Consider the following 14,117-nt stretch of genomic DNA (forward strand, 5'->3'; position numbering starts at 1 on the left):
CTAATTTGTTAGTGTAAGTTATTGGAACCACCTTTTTTTGTGGACTCTTAAGACAACGATTTTTGCATCCAATTTTGAAAATGCTCTGTTCATATAGAAACCACGAAGTGTCAAGAACAATTTAAAGTTGAGCTATTTTTGAGTATGTCTAAAAGATAGACCCAATGATGATTTTTTTAGTATTCCTTAACTTAAAAAAGCAAGACACATTAAGACTTTAGCTGGGCACATTTTTTACTAGCATGTGGGATGATATAGGCTCTGTGGCGCAATGGATAGCACATTGGACTTCTAGAGCTATATAGCAATGCAAAGGTTGTGGGTTCGAGTCCCACCAGAGTCGTGTGTTTTTGGGTAACATGTAATTACTTTTCAGATGTTAGAATGAGGCAAAAGGAAATACTGCACAGTAACAGGCTTTATGGTTAAGGGCTTAGAGTGGTCTTTAATAAAAACATTTCTGGCCCCTAATTTGTTAGTGTAAGTTATTGGAACCACCTTTTTTTGTGGACTCTTAAGACAACGATTTTTACATCCAATTTTGAAAATGCTCTGTTCATGTCTATCTGTTATCAATATATAGAAACCACGAAGTGTCAAGAACAATTTAAAGTTGAGCTATTTTTGAGTATGTCTAAAAGATAGACCCAATGATGATTTTTTTAGTATTCCTTAACTTAAAAAAGCAAGACACATTAAGACTTTAGCTGGGCACATTTTTTACTAGCATGTGGGATGATATAGGCTCTGTGGCGCAATGGATAGCGCATTGGACTTCTAGAGCTATATAGCAATTCAAAGGTTGTGGGTTCGAGTCCCACCAGAGTCATGTGTTTTTGGGTAACATGTAATTACTTTTCAGATGTTAGAATGAGGCAAAAGGAAATACTGCACAGTAACAGGCTTTATGGTTAAGGGCTTAGAGTGGTCTTTAATAAAAACATTTCTGGCCCCTAATTTGTTAGTGTAAGTTATTGGAACCACCTTTTTTTGTGGACTCTTAAGACAACGATTTTTGCATCCAATTTTGAAAATGCTCTGTTCATGTCTATCTGTTATCAATATATAGAAACCACGAAGTGTCAAGAACAATTTAAAGCTGAGCTATTTTTGAGTATCTCTAAAGGATAGCCCCAATGATGATTTTTTTAGTATTCCTTAACTTAAAAAAGCAAGACACATTAAGACTTTAGCTGGGCACATTTTTTACTAGCATGTGGGATGATATAGGCTCTGTGGCGCAATGGATAGCGCATTGGACTTCTAGAGCTATATAGCAATTCAAAGGTTGTGGGTTCGAGTCCCACCAGAGTAGTATGTTTTTGGGTAACATGTAATTACTTTTCAGATGTTAGAATGAGGCAAAAGGAAATACTGCACAGTAACAGGCTTTATGGTTAAGGGCTTAGAGTGGTCTTTAATAAAAACATTTCTGGCCCCTAATTTGTTAGTGTAAGTTATTGGAACCACCTTTTTTTGTGGACTCTTAAGACAACGATTTTTGCATCCAAAATTGAAAATGCTCTGTTCATGTCTATCTGTTATCAATATATAGAAACCACGAAGTGTCAAGAACAATTTAAAGCTGAGCTATTTTTGAGTATCTCTAAAGGATAGCCCCAATGATGATTTTTTTAGTATTCCTTAACTTAAAAAAGCAAGACACATTAAGACTTTAGCTGGGCACATTTTTTACTAGCATGTGGGATGATATAGGCTCTGTGGCGCAATGGATAGCGCATTGGACTTCTAGAGCTATATAGCAATTCAAAGGTTGTGGGTTCGAGTCCCACCAGAGTTGTGTGTTTTTGGGTAACATGTAATTACTTTTCAGATGTTAGAATGAGGCAAAAGGAAATACTGCACAGTAACAGGCTTTATGGTTAAGGGCTTAGAGTGGTCTTTAATAAAAACATTTCTGGCCCCTAATTTTTTAGTGTAAGTTATTGGAACCACCTTTTTTGTGGACTCTTAAGACAACGATTTTTGCATCCAATTTTGAAAATGCTCTGTTCATATAGAAACCACGAAGTGTCAAGAACAATTTAAAGTTGAGCTATTTTTGAGTATGTCTAAAAGATAGACCCAATGATGATTTTTTTAGTATTCCTTAACTTAAAAAAGCAAGACACATTAAGACTTTAGCTGGGCACATTTTTTACTAGCATGTGGGATGATATAGGCTCTGTGGCGCAATGGATAGCACATTGGACTTCTAGAGCTATATAGCAATGCAAAGGTTGTGGGTTCGAGTCCCACCAGAGTCGTGTGTTTTTGGGTAACATGTAATTACTTTTCAGATGTTAGAATGAGGCAAAAGGAAATACTGCACAGTAACAGGCTTTATGGTTAAGGGCTTAGAGTGGTCTTTAATAAAAACATTTCTGGCCCCTAATTTGTTAGTGTAAGTTATTGGAACCACCTTTTTTTGTGGACTCTTAAGACAACGATTTTTACATCCAATTTTGAAAATGCTCTGTTCATGTCTATCTGTTATCAATATATAGAAACCACGAAGTGTCAAGAACAATTTAAAGTTGAGCTATTTTTGAGTATGTCTAAAAGATAGACCCAATGATGATTTTTTTAGTATTCCTTAACTTAAAAAAGCAAGACACATTAAGACTTTAGCTGGGCACATTTTTTACTAGCATGTGGGATGATATAGGCTCTGTGGCGCAATGGATAGCGCATTGGACTTCTAGAGCTATATAGCAATTCAAAGGTTGTGGGTTCGAGTCCCACCAGAGTCATGTGTTTTTGGGTAACATGTAATTACTTTTCAGATGTTAGAATGAGGCAAAAGGAAATACTGCACAGTAACAGGCTTTATGGTTAAGGGCTTAGAGTGGTCTTTAATAAAAACATTTCTGGCCCCTAATTTGTTAGTGTAAGTTATTGGAACCACCTTTTTTTGTGGACTCTTAAGACAACGATTTTTGCATCCAATTTTGAAAATGCTCTGTTCATGTCTATCTGTTATCAATATATAGAAACCACGAAGTGTCAAGAACAATTTAAAGCTGAGCTATTTTTGAGTATCTCTAAAGGATAGCCCCAATGATGATTTTTTTAGTATTCCTTAACTTAAAAAAGCAAGACACATTAAGACTTTAGCTGGGCACATTTTTTACTAGCATGTGGGATGATATAGGCTCTGTGGCGCAATGGATAGCGCATTGGACTTCTAGAGCTATATAGCAATTCAAAGGTTGTGGGTTCGAGTCCCACCAGAGTAGTGTGTTTTTGGGTAACATGTAATTACTTTTCAGATGTTAGAATGAGGCAAAAGGAAATACTGCACAGTAACAGGCTTTATGGTTAAGGGCTTAGAGTGGTCTTTAATAAAAACATTTCTGGCCCCTAATTTTTTAGAGTAAGTTATTGGAACCACCTTTTTTGTGGACTCTTAAGACAACGATTTTTGCATCCAATTTTGAAAATGCTCTGTTCATGTCTATCTGTTATCAATATATAGAAACCACGAAGTGTCAAGAACAATTTAAAGTTGAGCTATTTTTGAGTATGTCTAAAAGATAGACCCAATGATGATTTTTTTAGTATTCCTTAACTTAAAAAAGCAAGACACATTAAGACTTTAGCTGGGCACATTTTTTACTAGCATGTGGGATGATATAGGCTCTGTGGCGCAATGGATAGCGCATTGGACTTCTAGAGCTATATAGCAATTCAAAGGTTGTGGGTTCGAGTCCCACCAGAGTCGTGTGTTTTTGGGTAACATGTAATTACTTTTCAGATGTTAGAATGAGGCAAAAGGAAATACTGCACAGTAACAGGCTTTATGGTTAAGGGCTTAGAGTGGTCTTTAATAAAAACATTTCTGGCCCCTACTTTGTTAGTGTAAGTTATTGGAACCACCTTTTTTTGTGGACTCTTAAGACAACGATTTTTACATCCAATTTTGAAAATGCTCTGTTCATGTCTATCTGTTATCAATATATAGAAACCACGAAGTGTCAAGAACAATTTAAAGTTGAGCTATTTTTGAGTATGTCTAAAAGATAGACCCAATGATGATTTTTTTAGTATTCCTTAACTTAAAAAAGCAAGACACATTAAGACTTTAGCTGGGCACATTTTTTACTAGCATGTGGGATGATATAGGCTCTGTGGCGCAATGGATAGCGCATTGGACTTCTAGAGCTATATAGCAATTCAAAGGTTGTGGGTTCGAGTCCCACCAGAGTCGTGTGTTTTTGGGTAACATGTAATTACTTTTCAGATGTTAGAATGAGGCAAAAGGAAATACTGCACAGTAACAGGCTTTATGGTTAAGGGCTTAGAGTGGTCTTTAATAAAAACATTTCTGGCCCCTAATTTGTTAGTGTAAGTTATTGGAACCACCTTTTTTTGTGGACTCTTAAGACAACGATTTTTACATCCAATTTTGAAAATGCTCTGTTCATGTCTATCTGTTATCAATATATAGAAACCACGAAGTGTCAAGAACAATTTAAAGCTGAGCTATTTTTGAGTATCTCTAAAGGATAGCCCCAATGATGATTTTTTTAGTATTCCTTAACTTAAAAAAGCAAGACACATTAAGACTTTAGCTGGGCACATTTTTTACTAGCATGTGGGATGATATAGGCTCTGTGGCGCAATGGATAGCGCATTGGACTTCTAGAGCTATATAGCAGTTCAAAGGTTGTGGGTTCGAGTCCCACCAGAGTCGTGTGTTTTTGGGTAACATGTAATTACTTTTCAGATGTTAGAATGAGGCAAAAGGAAATACTGCACAGTAACAGGCTTTATGGTTAAGGGCTTAGAGTGGTCTTTAATAAAAACATTTCTGGCCCCTAATTTGTTAGTGTAAGTTATTGGAACCACCTTTTTTGTGGACTCTTAAGACAACGATTTTTGCATCCAATTTTGAAAATGCTCTGTTCATGTCTATCTGTTATCAATATATAGAAACCACGAAGTGTCAAGAACAATTTAAAGCTGAGCTATTTTTGAGTATCTCTAAAGGATAGCCCCAATGATGATTTTTTTTGTATTCCTTAACTTAAAAAAGCAAGACACATTAAGACTTTAGCTGGGCACATTTTTTACTAGCATGTGGGATGATATAGGCTCTGTGGCGCAATGGATAGCACATTGGACTTCTAGAGCTATATAGCAATTCAAAGGTTGTGGGTTCGAGTCCCACCAGAGTCGTGTGTTTTTGGGTAACATGTAATTACTTTTCAGATGTTAGAATGAGGCAAAAAGGAATAATGCACAGTAACAGGCTTTATGGTTAAGGGCTTAGAGTGGTCTTTAATAAAAACATTTCTGGCCCCTAATTTTTTAGTGTAAGTTATTGGAACCACCTTTTTTGTGGACTCTTAAGACAATAATTTTTGCATCCAATTTTGAAAATGCTCTGTTCATGTCTATCTGTTATCAATATATAGAAACCACGAAGTGTCAAGAACAATTTAAAGTTGAGCTATTTTTGAGTATGTCTAAAAGATAGACCCAATGATGATTTTTTTAGTATTCCTTAACTTAAAAAAGCAAGACACATTAAGACTTTAGCTGGGCACATTTTTTACTAGCATGTGGGATGATATAGGCTCTGTGGCGCAATGGATAGTGCATTGGACTTCTAGAGCTATATAGCAATTCAAAGGTTGTGGGTTCGAGTCCCACCAGAGTCGTGTGTTTTTGGGTAACATGTAATTACTTTTCAGATGTTAGAATGAGGCAAAAGGAAATACTGCACAGTAACAGGCTTTATGGTTAAGGGCTTAGAGTGGTCTTTAATAAAAACATTTCTGGCCCCTAATTTGTTAGTGTAAGTTATTGGAACCACCTTTTTTTGTGGACTCTTAAGACAACGATTTTTACATCCAATTTTGAAAATGCTCTGTTCATGTCTATCTGTTATCAATATATAGAAACCACGAAGTGTCAAGAACAATTTAAAGCTGAGCTATTTTTGAGTATCTCTAAAGGATAGCCCCAATGATGATTTTTTTAGTATTCCTTAACTTAAAAAAGCAAGACACATTAAGACTTTAGCTGGGCACATTTTTTACTAGCATGTGGGATGATATAGGCTCTGTGGCGCAATGGATAGCGCATTGGACTTCTAGAGCTATATAGCAATTCAAAGGTTGTGGGTTCGAGTCCCACCAGAGTAGTGTGTTTTTGGGTAACATGTAATTACTTTTCAGATGTTAGAATGAGGCAAAAGGAAATACTGCACAGTAACAGGCTTTATGGTTAAGGGCTTAGAGTGGTCTTTAATAAAAACATTTCTGGCCCCTAATTTTTTAGAGTAAGTTATTGGAACCACCTTTTTTGTGGACTCTTAAGACAACGATTTTTGCATCCAATTTTGAAAATGCTCTGTTCATGTCTATCTGTTATCAATATATAGAAACCACGAAGTGTCAAGAACAATTTAAAGTTGAGCTATTTTTGAGTATGTCTAAAAGATAGACCCAATGATGATTTTTTTAGTATTCCTTAACTTAAAAAAGCAAGACACATTAAGACTTTAGCTGGGCACATTTTTTACTAGCATGTGGGATGATATAGGCTCTGTGGCGCAATGGATAGCGCATTGGACTTCTAGAGCTATATAGCAATTCAAAGGTTGTGGGTTCGAGTCCCACCAGAGTCGTGTGTTTTTGGGTAACATGTAATTACTTTTCAGATGTTAGAATGAGGCAAAAGGAAATACTGCACAGTAACAAGCTTTATGGTTAAGGGCTTAGAGTGGTCTATAATAAAAACATTTCTGGCCCCTAATTTGTTAGTGTAAGTTATTGGAACCACCTTTTTTTGTGGACTCTTAAGACAACGATTTTTGCATCCAATTTTGAAAATGCTCTGTTCATGTCTATCTGTTATCAATATATAGAAACCACGAAGTGTCAAGAACAATTTAAAGCTGAGCTATTTTTGAGTATCTCTAAAGGATAGCCCCAATGATGATTTTTTTAGTATTCCTTAACTTAAAAAGGCAAGACACATTAAGACTTTAGCTGGACACATTTTTTACTAGCATGTGGGATGATATAGGCTCTGTGGCGCAATGGATAGCGCATTGGACTTCTAGAGCTATATAGCAATTCAAAGGTTGTGGGTTCGAGTCCCACCAGAGTCGTGTGTTTTTGGGTAACATGTAATTACTTTTCAGATGTTAGAATGAGGCAAAAGGAAATACTGCACAGTAACAGGCTTTATGGTTAATGGCTTAGAGTGGTCTTTAATAAAAACATTTCTGGCCCCTAATTTGTTAGTGTAAGTTATTGGAACCACCTTTTTTTGTGGACTCTTAAGACAACGATTTTTGCATCCAATTTTGAAAATGCTCTGTTCATGTCTATCTGTTATCAATATATAGAAACCACGAAGTGTCAAGAACAATTTAAAGCTGAGCTATTTTTGAGTATCTCTAAAGGATAGCCCCAATGATGATTTTTTTGTATTCCTTAACTTAAAAAAGCAACACATTAAGACTTTAGCTGGGCACATTTTTTACTAGCATGTGGGATGATATAGGCTCTGTGGCGCAATGGATAGCACATTGGACTTCTAGAGCTATATAGCAATTCAAAGGTTGTGGGTTCGAGTCCCACCAGAGTCGTGTGTTTTTGGGTAACATGTAATTACTTTTCAGATGTTAGAATGAGGCAAAAGGAAATACTGCACAGTAACAGGCTTTATGGTTAAGGGCTTAGAGTGGTCTTTAATAAAAACATTTCTGGCCCCTACTTTGTTAGTGTAAGTTATTGGAACCACCTTTTTTTGTGGACTCTTAAGACAACGATTTTTACATCCAATTTTGAAAATGCTCTGTTCATGTCTATCTGTTATCAATATATAGAAACCACGAAGTGTCAAGAACAATTTAAAGTTGAGCTATTTTTGAGTATGTCTAAAAGATAGACCCAATGATGATTTTTTTAGTATTCCTTAACTTAAAAAAGCAAGACACATTAAGACTTTAGCTGGGCACATTTTTTACTAGCATGTGGGATGATATAGGCTCTGTGGCGCAATGGATAGCGCATTGGACTTCTAGAGCTATATAGCAATTCAAAGGTTGTGGGTTCGAGTCCCACCAGAGTCGTGTGTTTTTGGGTAACATGTAATTACTTTTCAGATGTTAGAATGAGGCAAAAGGAAATACTGCACAGTAACAAGCTTTATGGTTAAGGGCTTAGAGTGGTCTATAATAAAAACATTTCTGGCCCCTAATTTGTTAGTGTAAGTTATTGGAACCACCTTTTTTTGTGGACTCTTAAGACAACGATTTTTGCATCCAATTTTGAAAATGCTCTGTTCATGTCTATCTGTTATCAATATATAGAAACCACGAAGTGTCAAGAACAATTTAAAGCTGAGCTATTTTTGAGTATCTCTAAAGGATAGCCCCAATGATGATTTTTTTAGTATTCCTTAACTTAAAAAGGCAAGACACATTAAGACTTTAGCTGGACACATTTTTTACTAGCATGTGGGATGATATAGGCTCTGTGGCGCAATGGATAGCGCATTGGACTTCTAGAGCTATATAGCAATTCAAAGGTTGTGGGTTCGAGTCCCACCAGAGTCGTGTGTTTTTGGGTAACATGTAATTACTTTTCAGATGTTAGAATGAGGCAAAAGGAAATACTGCACAGTAACAGGCTTTATGGTTAATGGCTTAGAGTGGTCTTTAATAAAAACATTTCTGGCCCCTAATTTGTTAGTGTAAGTTATTGGAACCACCTTTTTTTGTGGACTCTTAAGACAACGATTTTTGCATCCAATTTTGAAAATGCTCTGTTCATGTCTATCTGTTATCAATATATAGAAACCACGAAGTGTCAAGAACAATTTAAAGCTGAGCTATTTTTGAGTATCTCTAAAGGATAGCCCCAATGATGATTTTTTTGTATTCCTTAACTTAAAAAAGCAACACATTAAGACTTTAGCTGGGCACATTTTTTACTAGCATGTGGGATGATATAGGCTCTGTGGCGCAATGGATAGCACATTGGACTTCTAGAGCTATATAGCAATTCAAAGGTTGTGGGTTCGAGTCCCACCAGAGTCGTGTGTTTTTGGGTAACATGTAATTACTTTTCAGATGTTAGAATGAGGCAAAAGGAATTACTGCACAGTAACAGGCTTTATGGTTAAGGGCTTAGAGTGGTCTTTAATAAAAACATTTCTGGCCCCTAATTTGTTAGTGTAAGTTATTGGAACCACCTTTTTTTGTGGACTCTTAAGACAACGATTTTTGCATCCAATTTTGAAAATGCTCTGTTCATGTCTATCTGTTATCAATATATAGAAACCACGAAGTGTCAAGAACAATTTAAAGCTGAGCTATTTTTGAGTATCTCTAAAGGATAGCCCCAATGATGATTTTTTTTGTATTCCTTAACTTAAAAGAGCAAGACACATTAAGACTTTAGCTGGGCACATTTTTTACTAGCATGTGGGATGATATAGGCTCTGTGGCGCAATGGATAGCACATTGGACTTCTAGAGCTATATAGCAATTCAAAGGTTGTGGGTTCGAGTCCCACCAGAGTCGTGTGTTTTTGGGTAACATGTAATTACTTTTCAGATGTTAGAATGAGGCAAAAGGAATTACTGCACAGTAACAGGCTTTATGGTTAAGGGCTTAGAGTGGTCTTTAATAAAAACATTTCTGGCCCCTAATTTGTTAGTGTAAGTTATTGGAACCACCTTTTTTTGTGGACTCTTAAGACAACGATTTTTGCATCCAATTTTGAAAATGCTCTGTTCATGTCTATCTGTTATCAATATATAGAAACCACGAAGTGTCAAGAACAATTTAAAGCTGAGCTATTTTTGAGTATCTCTAAAGGATAGCCCCAATGATGATTTTTTTAGTATTCCTTAACTTAAAAAGGCAAGACACATTAAGACTTTAGCTGGGCACATTTTTTACTAGCATGTGGGATGATATAGTCTCTGTGGCGCAGTGGATAGCGCATTGGACTTCTAGAGCTATATAGCAATTCAAAGGTTGTGGGTTCGAGTCCCACCAGAGTCGTGTGTTTTTGGGTAACATGTAATTACTTTTCAGATGTTAGAATGAGGCAAAAGGAAATACTGCACAGTAACAGGCTTTATGGTTAAAGGCTTAGAGTGGTCTTTAATAAAAACATTTCTGGCCCCTAATTTGTTAGTGTAAGTTATTGGAACCACCTTTTTTGTGGACTCTTAAGACAACGATTTTTGCATCCAATTTTGAAAATGCTCTGTTCATGTCTATCTGTTATCAATATATAGAAACCACGAAGTGTCAAGAACAATTTAAAGCTGAGCTATTTTTGAGTATCTCTAAAGGATAGCCCCAATGATGATTTTTTTTGTATTCCTTAACTTAAAAAAGCAAGACACATTAAGACTTTAGCTGGGCACATTTTTTCCTAGCATGTGGGATGATATAGGCTCTGTGGCGCAATGGATAGCGCATTGGACTTCTAGAGCTATATAGCAATTCAAAGGTTGTGGGTTCGAGTCCCACCAGAGTCGTGTGTTTTTGGGTAACATGTAATTACTTTTCAGATAATAGAATGAGGCAAAAAGGAATAATGCACAGTAACAGGCTTTATGGTTAAGGGCTTAGAGTGGTCTTTAATAAAAACATTTCTGGCCCCTAATTTTTTAGTGTAAGTTATTGGAACCACCTTTTTTGTGGACTCTTAAGACAATGATTTTTGCATCCAATTTTGAAAATGCTCTGTTCATGTCTATCTGTTATCAATATATAGAAACCACGAAGTGTCAAGAACAATTTAAAGTTGAGCTATTTTTGAGTATGTCTAAAAGATAGACCCAATGATGATTTTTTTAGTATTCCTTAACTTAAAAAAGCAAGACACATTAAGACTTTAGCTGGGCACATTTTTTACTAGCATGTGGGATGATATAGGCTCTGTGGCGCAATGGACAGCACATTGGACTTCTAGAGCTATATAGCAATTCAAAGGTTGTGGGTTCGAGTCCCACCAGAGTCATGTGTTTTTGGGTAACATGTAATTACTTTTCAGATGTTAGAATGAGGCAAAAGGAAATACTGCACAGTAACAGGCTTTATGGTTAAGGGCTTAGAGTGGTCTTTAATAAAAAACATTTCTGGCCCCTAATTTGTTAGTGTAAGTTATTGGAACCACCTTTTTTTGTGGACTCTTAAGACAACGATTTTTGCATCCAATTTTGAAAATGCTCTGTTCATGTCTATCTGTTATCAATATATAGAAACCACGAAGTGTCAAGAACAATTTAAAGCTGAGCTATTTTTGAGTATCTCTAAAGGATAGCCCCAATGATGATTTTTTTAGTATTCCTTAACTTAAAAAGGCAAGACACATTAAGACTTTAGCTGGGCACATTTTTTACTAGCATGTGGGATGATATAGGCTCTGTGGCGCAATGGATAGCGCATTGGACTTCTAGAGCTATATAGCAATTCAAAGGTTGTGGGTTCGAGTCCCACCAGAGTCGTGTGTTTTTGGGTAACATGTAATTACTTTTCAGATGTTAGAATGAGGCAAAAGGAAATACTGCACAGTAACAGGCTTTATGGTTAAGGGCTTAGAGTGGTCTTTAATAAAAACATTTCTGGCCCCTAATTTGTTAGTGTAAGTTATTGGAACCACCTTTTTTTGTGGACTCTTAAGACAACGATTTTTGCATCCAATTTTGAAAATGCTCTGTTCATGTCTATCTGTTATCAATATATAGAAACCACGAAGTGTCAAGAACAATTTAAAGCTGAGCTATTTTTGAGTCTCTCTAAAGGATAGCCCCAATGATGATTTTTTTGTATTCCTTAACTTAAAAAAGCAACACATTAAGACTTTAGCTGGGCACATTTTTTACTAGCATGTGGGATGATATAGGCTCTGTGGCGCAATGGATAGCACATTGGACTTCTAGAGCTATATAGCAATTCAAAGGTTGTGGGTTCGAGTCCCATCAGAGTCGTGTGTTTTTAGGTAACATGTAATTACTTTTCAGATGTTAGAATGAGGCAAAAAGGAATAATGCACAGTAACAGGCTTTATGGTTAAGGGCTTAGAGTGGTCTTTAATAAAAACATTTCTGGCCCCTAATTTTTTAGTGTAAGTTATTGGAACCACCTTTTTTGTGGACTCTTAAGACAATGATTTTTGCATCCAATTTTGAAAATGCTCTGTTCATGTCTATCTGTTATCAATATATAGAAACCACGAAGTGTCAAGAACAATTTAAAGTTGAGCTATTTTTGAGTATGTCTAAAAGATAGACCCAATGATGATTTTTTTAGTATTCCTTAACTTAGAAAAGCAAGACACATTAAGACTTTAGCTGGGCACATTTTTTACTAGCATGTGGGATGATATAGGCTCTGTGGCGCAATGGATAGCGCATTGGACTTCTAGAGCTATATAGCAATTCAAAGGTTGTGGGTTTGAGTCCCACCAGAGTCATGTGTTTTTGGGTAACATGTAATTACTTTTCAGATGTTAGAATGAGGCAAAAGGAAATACTGCACAGTAACAGGCTTTATGGTTAAGGGCTTAGAGTGGTCTTTAATAAAAACATTTCTGGCCCCTAATTTGTTAGTGTAAGTTATTGGAACCCCCTTTTTTTGTGGACTCTTAAGACAACGATTTTTGCATCCAATTTTGAAAATGCTCTGTTCATGTCTATCTGTTATCAATATATAGAAACCACGAAGTGTCAAGAACAATTTAAAGTTGAGCTATTTTTGAGTATGTCTAAAAGATAGACCCAATGATGATTTTTTTAGTATTCCTTAACTTAAAAAAGCAAGACACATTAAGACTTTAGCTGGGCACATTTTTTACTAGCATGTGGGATGATATAGGCTCTGTGGCGCAATGGATAGCGCATTGGACTTCTAGAGCTATATAGCAATTCAAAGGTTGTGGGTTCGAGTCCCACCAGAGTTGTGTGTTTTTGGGTAACATGTAATTACTTTTCAGATGTTAGAATGAGGCAAAAGGAAATACTGCACAGTAACAGGCTTTATGGTTAAGGGCTTAGAGTGGTCTTTAATAAAAACATTTCTGGCCCCTAATTTGTTAGTGTAAGTTATTGGAACCACCTTTTTTTGTGGACTCTTAAGACAACGATTTTTGCATCCAATTTTGAAAATGCTCTGTTCATGTCTATCTGTTATCAATATATAGAAACCACGAAGTGTCAAGAACAATTTAAAGCTGAGCTATTTTTGATTATCTCTAAAGGATAGCCCCAATGATGATTTTTTTAGTATTCCTTAACTTAAAAAGGCAAGACAAATTAAGACTTTAGCTGGGCACATTTTTTACTAGCATGTGGGATGATATAGGCTCTGTGGCGCAATGGATAGCGCATTGGACTTCTAGAGCTATATAGCAATTCAAAGTTTGTGGGTTCGAGTCCCACCAGAGTCGTGTGTTTTTGGGAAACATGTAATTACTTTTCAGATGTTAGAATGAGGCAAAAGGAAATACTGCACAGTAACAGGCTTTATGGTTAAGGGCTTAGAGTGGTCTTTAATAAAAACATTTCTGGCCCCTAATTTGTTAGTGTAAGTTATTGGAACCACCTTTTTTTGTGGACTCTTAAGACAACGATTTTTGCATCCAATTTTGAAAATGCTCTGTTCATGTCTATCTGTTATCAATATATAGAAACCACGAAGTGTCAAGAACAATTTAAAGTTGAGCTATTTTTTAATATATCTCTAAAGGATAGCCCCAATGATGATTTTTTTAGTATTCCTTAACTTAAAAAAGCAAGACACATTAAGACTTTAGCTGGGCACATTTTTTACTAGCATGTGGGATGATATAGGCTCTGTGGCGCAATGGATAGCGCATTGGACTTCTAGAGCTATATAGCAATTCAAAGGTTGTGGGTTCGAGTCCCACCAGAGTCGTGTGTTTTTGGGTAACATGTAAGTACTTTTCAGATGTTAGAATGAGGCAAAAGGAAATACTGCACAGTAACAGGCTTTATGGTTAAGGGCTTAGAGTGGTCTTTAATAAAAATATTTCTGGCCCCTAATTTGTTAGTGTAAGTTATTGGAACCACCTTTTTTTGTGGACTCTTAAGACAACGATTTTTACATCCAATTT

General features: G+C 36.1%; 29 non-coding genes across 29 annotated transcripts; all 29 read left to right on the plus strand.

Moving 5' to 3' along the window:
- The first annotated feature begins 257 nt into the window (after positions 1-257).
- On the plus strand, positions 258-343 carry TRNAR-UCU (transfer RNA arginine (anticodon UCU)). The gene is given in 2 exon segments: positions 258-294; positions 308-343. It is a non-coding gene; the product is annotated as a tRNA-Arg (tRNA).
- Positions 344-743: 400 nt separating this feature from the next.
- Positions 744-829, plus strand: TRNAR-UCU (transfer RNA arginine (anticodon UCU)). Its single transcript is given in 2 exon segments — positions 744-780; positions 794-829. It is a non-coding gene; the product is annotated as a tRNA-Arg (tRNA).
- Positions 830-1,229: 400 nt separating this feature from the next.
- Positions 1,230-1,315, plus strand: TRNAR-UCU (transfer RNA arginine (anticodon UCU)). Its single transcript is given in 2 exon segments — positions 1,230-1,266; positions 1,280-1,315. It is a non-coding gene; the product is annotated as a tRNA-Arg (tRNA).
- Positions 1,316-1,715: 400 nt separating this feature from the next.
- Positions 1,716-1,801, plus strand: TRNAR-UCU (transfer RNA arginine (anticodon UCU)). The gene is given in 2 exon segments: positions 1,716-1,752; positions 1,766-1,801. It is a non-coding gene; the product is annotated as a tRNA-Arg (tRNA).
- A 380-nt stretch (positions 1,802-2,181) lies between these two features.
- TRNAR-UCU (transfer RNA arginine (anticodon UCU)) lies at positions 2,182-2,267 on the plus strand. The gene is given in 2 exon segments: positions 2,182-2,218; positions 2,232-2,267. It is a non-coding gene; the product is annotated as a tRNA-Arg (tRNA).
- Positions 2,268-2,667: 400 nt separating this feature from the next.
- On the plus strand, positions 2,668-2,753 carry TRNAR-UCU (transfer RNA arginine (anticodon UCU)). Its single transcript is given in 2 exon segments — positions 2,668-2,704; positions 2,718-2,753. It is a non-coding gene; the product is annotated as a tRNA-Arg (tRNA).
- A 400-nt stretch (positions 2,754-3,153) lies between these two features.
- TRNAR-UCU (transfer RNA arginine (anticodon UCU)) lies at positions 3,154-3,239 on the plus strand. The gene is given in 2 exon segments: positions 3,154-3,190; positions 3,204-3,239. It is a non-coding gene; the product is annotated as a tRNA-Arg (tRNA).
- Positions 3,240-3,638: 399 nt separating this feature from the next.
- Positions 3,639-3,724, plus strand: TRNAR-UCU (transfer RNA arginine (anticodon UCU)). The gene is given in 2 exon segments: positions 3,639-3,675; positions 3,689-3,724. It is a non-coding gene; the product is annotated as a tRNA-Arg (tRNA).
- Positions 3,725-4,124: 400 nt separating this feature from the next.
- On the plus strand, positions 4,125-4,210 carry TRNAR-UCU (transfer RNA arginine (anticodon UCU)). Its single transcript is given in 2 exon segments — positions 4,125-4,161; positions 4,175-4,210. It is a non-coding gene; the product is annotated as a tRNA-Arg (tRNA).
- A 400-nt stretch (positions 4,211-4,610) lies between these two features.
- On the plus strand, positions 4,611-4,696 carry TRNAR-UCU (transfer RNA arginine (anticodon UCU)). The gene is given in 2 exon segments: positions 4,611-4,647; positions 4,661-4,696. It is a non-coding gene; the product is annotated as a tRNA-Arg (tRNA).
- A 399-nt stretch (positions 4,697-5,095) lies between these two features.
- On the plus strand, positions 5,096-5,181 carry TRNAR-UCU (transfer RNA arginine (anticodon UCU)). Its single transcript is given in 2 exon segments — positions 5,096-5,132; positions 5,146-5,181. It is a non-coding gene; the product is annotated as a tRNA-Arg (tRNA).
- A 399-nt stretch (positions 5,182-5,580) lies between these two features.
- TRNAR-UCU (transfer RNA arginine (anticodon UCU)) lies at positions 5,581-5,666 on the plus strand. Its single transcript is given in 2 exon segments — positions 5,581-5,617; positions 5,631-5,666. It is a non-coding gene; the product is annotated as a tRNA-Arg (tRNA).
- A 400-nt stretch (positions 5,667-6,066) lies between these two features.
- Positions 6,067-6,152, plus strand: TRNAR-UCU (transfer RNA arginine (anticodon UCU)). The gene is given in 2 exon segments: positions 6,067-6,103; positions 6,117-6,152. It is a non-coding gene; the product is annotated as a tRNA-Arg (tRNA).
- A 399-nt stretch (positions 6,153-6,551) lies between these two features.
- On the plus strand, positions 6,552-6,637 carry TRNAR-UCU (transfer RNA arginine (anticodon UCU)). Its single transcript is given in 2 exon segments — positions 6,552-6,588; positions 6,602-6,637. It is a non-coding gene; the product is annotated as a tRNA-Arg (tRNA).
- Positions 6,638-7,037: 400 nt separating this feature from the next.
- TRNAR-UCU (transfer RNA arginine (anticodon UCU)) lies at positions 7,038-7,123 on the plus strand. The gene is given in 2 exon segments: positions 7,038-7,074; positions 7,088-7,123. It is a non-coding gene; the product is annotated as a tRNA-Arg (tRNA).
- A 397-nt stretch (positions 7,124-7,520) lies between these two features.
- TRNAR-UCU (transfer RNA arginine (anticodon UCU)) lies at positions 7,521-7,606 on the plus strand. The gene is given in 2 exon segments: positions 7,521-7,557; positions 7,571-7,606. It is a non-coding gene; the product is annotated as a tRNA-Arg (tRNA).
- A 400-nt stretch (positions 7,607-8,006) lies between these two features.
- TRNAR-UCU (transfer RNA arginine (anticodon UCU)) lies at positions 8,007-8,092 on the plus strand. The gene is given in 2 exon segments: positions 8,007-8,043; positions 8,057-8,092. It is a non-coding gene; the product is annotated as a tRNA-Arg (tRNA).
- Positions 8,093-8,492: 400 nt separating this feature from the next.
- On the plus strand, positions 8,493-8,578 carry TRNAR-UCU (transfer RNA arginine (anticodon UCU)). The gene is given in 2 exon segments: positions 8,493-8,529; positions 8,543-8,578. It is a non-coding gene; the product is annotated as a tRNA-Arg (tRNA).
- A 397-nt stretch (positions 8,579-8,975) lies between these two features.
- TRNAR-UCU (transfer RNA arginine (anticodon UCU)) lies at positions 8,976-9,061 on the plus strand. Its single transcript is given in 2 exon segments — positions 8,976-9,012; positions 9,026-9,061. It is a non-coding gene; the product is annotated as a tRNA-Arg (tRNA).
- A 400-nt stretch (positions 9,062-9,461) lies between these two features.
- TRNAR-UCU (transfer RNA arginine (anticodon UCU)) lies at positions 9,462-9,547 on the plus strand. The gene is given in 2 exon segments: positions 9,462-9,498; positions 9,512-9,547. It is a non-coding gene; the product is annotated as a tRNA-Arg (tRNA).
- A 400-nt stretch (positions 9,548-9,947) lies between these two features.
- On the plus strand, positions 9,948-10,033 carry TRNAR-UCU (transfer RNA arginine (anticodon UCU)). Its single transcript is given in 2 exon segments — positions 9,948-9,984; positions 9,998-10,033. It is a non-coding gene; the product is annotated as a tRNA-Arg (tRNA).
- Positions 10,034-10,432: 399 nt separating this feature from the next.
- Positions 10,433-10,518, plus strand: TRNAR-UCU (transfer RNA arginine (anticodon UCU)). The gene is given in 2 exon segments: positions 10,433-10,469; positions 10,483-10,518. It is a non-coding gene; the product is annotated as a tRNA-Arg (tRNA).
- A 399-nt stretch (positions 10,519-10,917) lies between these two features.
- On the plus strand, positions 10,918-11,003 carry TRNAR-UCU (transfer RNA arginine (anticodon UCU)). The gene is given in 2 exon segments: positions 10,918-10,954; positions 10,968-11,003. It is a non-coding gene; the product is annotated as a tRNA-Arg (tRNA).
- Positions 11,004-11,404: 401 nt separating this feature from the next.
- TRNAR-UCU (transfer RNA arginine (anticodon UCU)) lies at positions 11,405-11,490 on the plus strand. The gene is given in 2 exon segments: positions 11,405-11,441; positions 11,455-11,490. It is a non-coding gene; the product is annotated as a tRNA-Arg (tRNA).
- Positions 11,491-11,887: 397 nt separating this feature from the next.
- On the plus strand, positions 11,888-11,973 carry TRNAR-UCU (transfer RNA arginine (anticodon UCU)). Its single transcript is given in 2 exon segments — positions 11,888-11,924; positions 11,938-11,973. It is a non-coding gene; the product is annotated as a tRNA-Arg (tRNA).
- Positions 11,974-12,372: 399 nt separating this feature from the next.
- On the plus strand, positions 12,373-12,458 carry TRNAR-UCU (transfer RNA arginine (anticodon UCU)). Its single transcript is given in 2 exon segments — positions 12,373-12,409; positions 12,423-12,458. It is a non-coding gene; the product is annotated as a tRNA-Arg (tRNA).
- Positions 12,459-12,858: 400 nt separating this feature from the next.
- Positions 12,859-12,944, plus strand: TRNAR-UCU (transfer RNA arginine (anticodon UCU)). Its single transcript is given in 2 exon segments — positions 12,859-12,895; positions 12,909-12,944. It is a non-coding gene; the product is annotated as a tRNA-Arg (tRNA).
- Positions 12,945-13,344: 400 nt separating this feature from the next.
- Positions 13,345-13,430, plus strand: TRNAR-UCU (transfer RNA arginine (anticodon UCU)). The gene is given in 2 exon segments: positions 13,345-13,381; positions 13,395-13,430. It is a non-coding gene; the product is annotated as a tRNA-Arg (tRNA).
- A 402-nt stretch (positions 13,431-13,832) lies between these two features.
- On the plus strand, positions 13,833-13,918 carry TRNAR-UCU (transfer RNA arginine (anticodon UCU)). The gene is given in 2 exon segments: positions 13,833-13,869; positions 13,883-13,918. It is a non-coding gene; the product is annotated as a tRNA-Arg (tRNA).
- The last annotated feature ends 199 nt before the right edge of the window (positions 13,919-14,117 follow it).

Source organism: Rhinoderma darwinii, chromosome 4 (genome assembly GCF_050947455.1).
Source record: "Rhinoderma darwinii isolate aRhiDar2 chromosome 4, aRhiDar2.hap1, whole genome shotgun sequence".
Classification (NCBI taxonomy): Eukaryota; Metazoa; Chordata; class Amphibia; order Anura; family Rhinodermatidae; genus Rhinoderma; species Rhinoderma darwinii.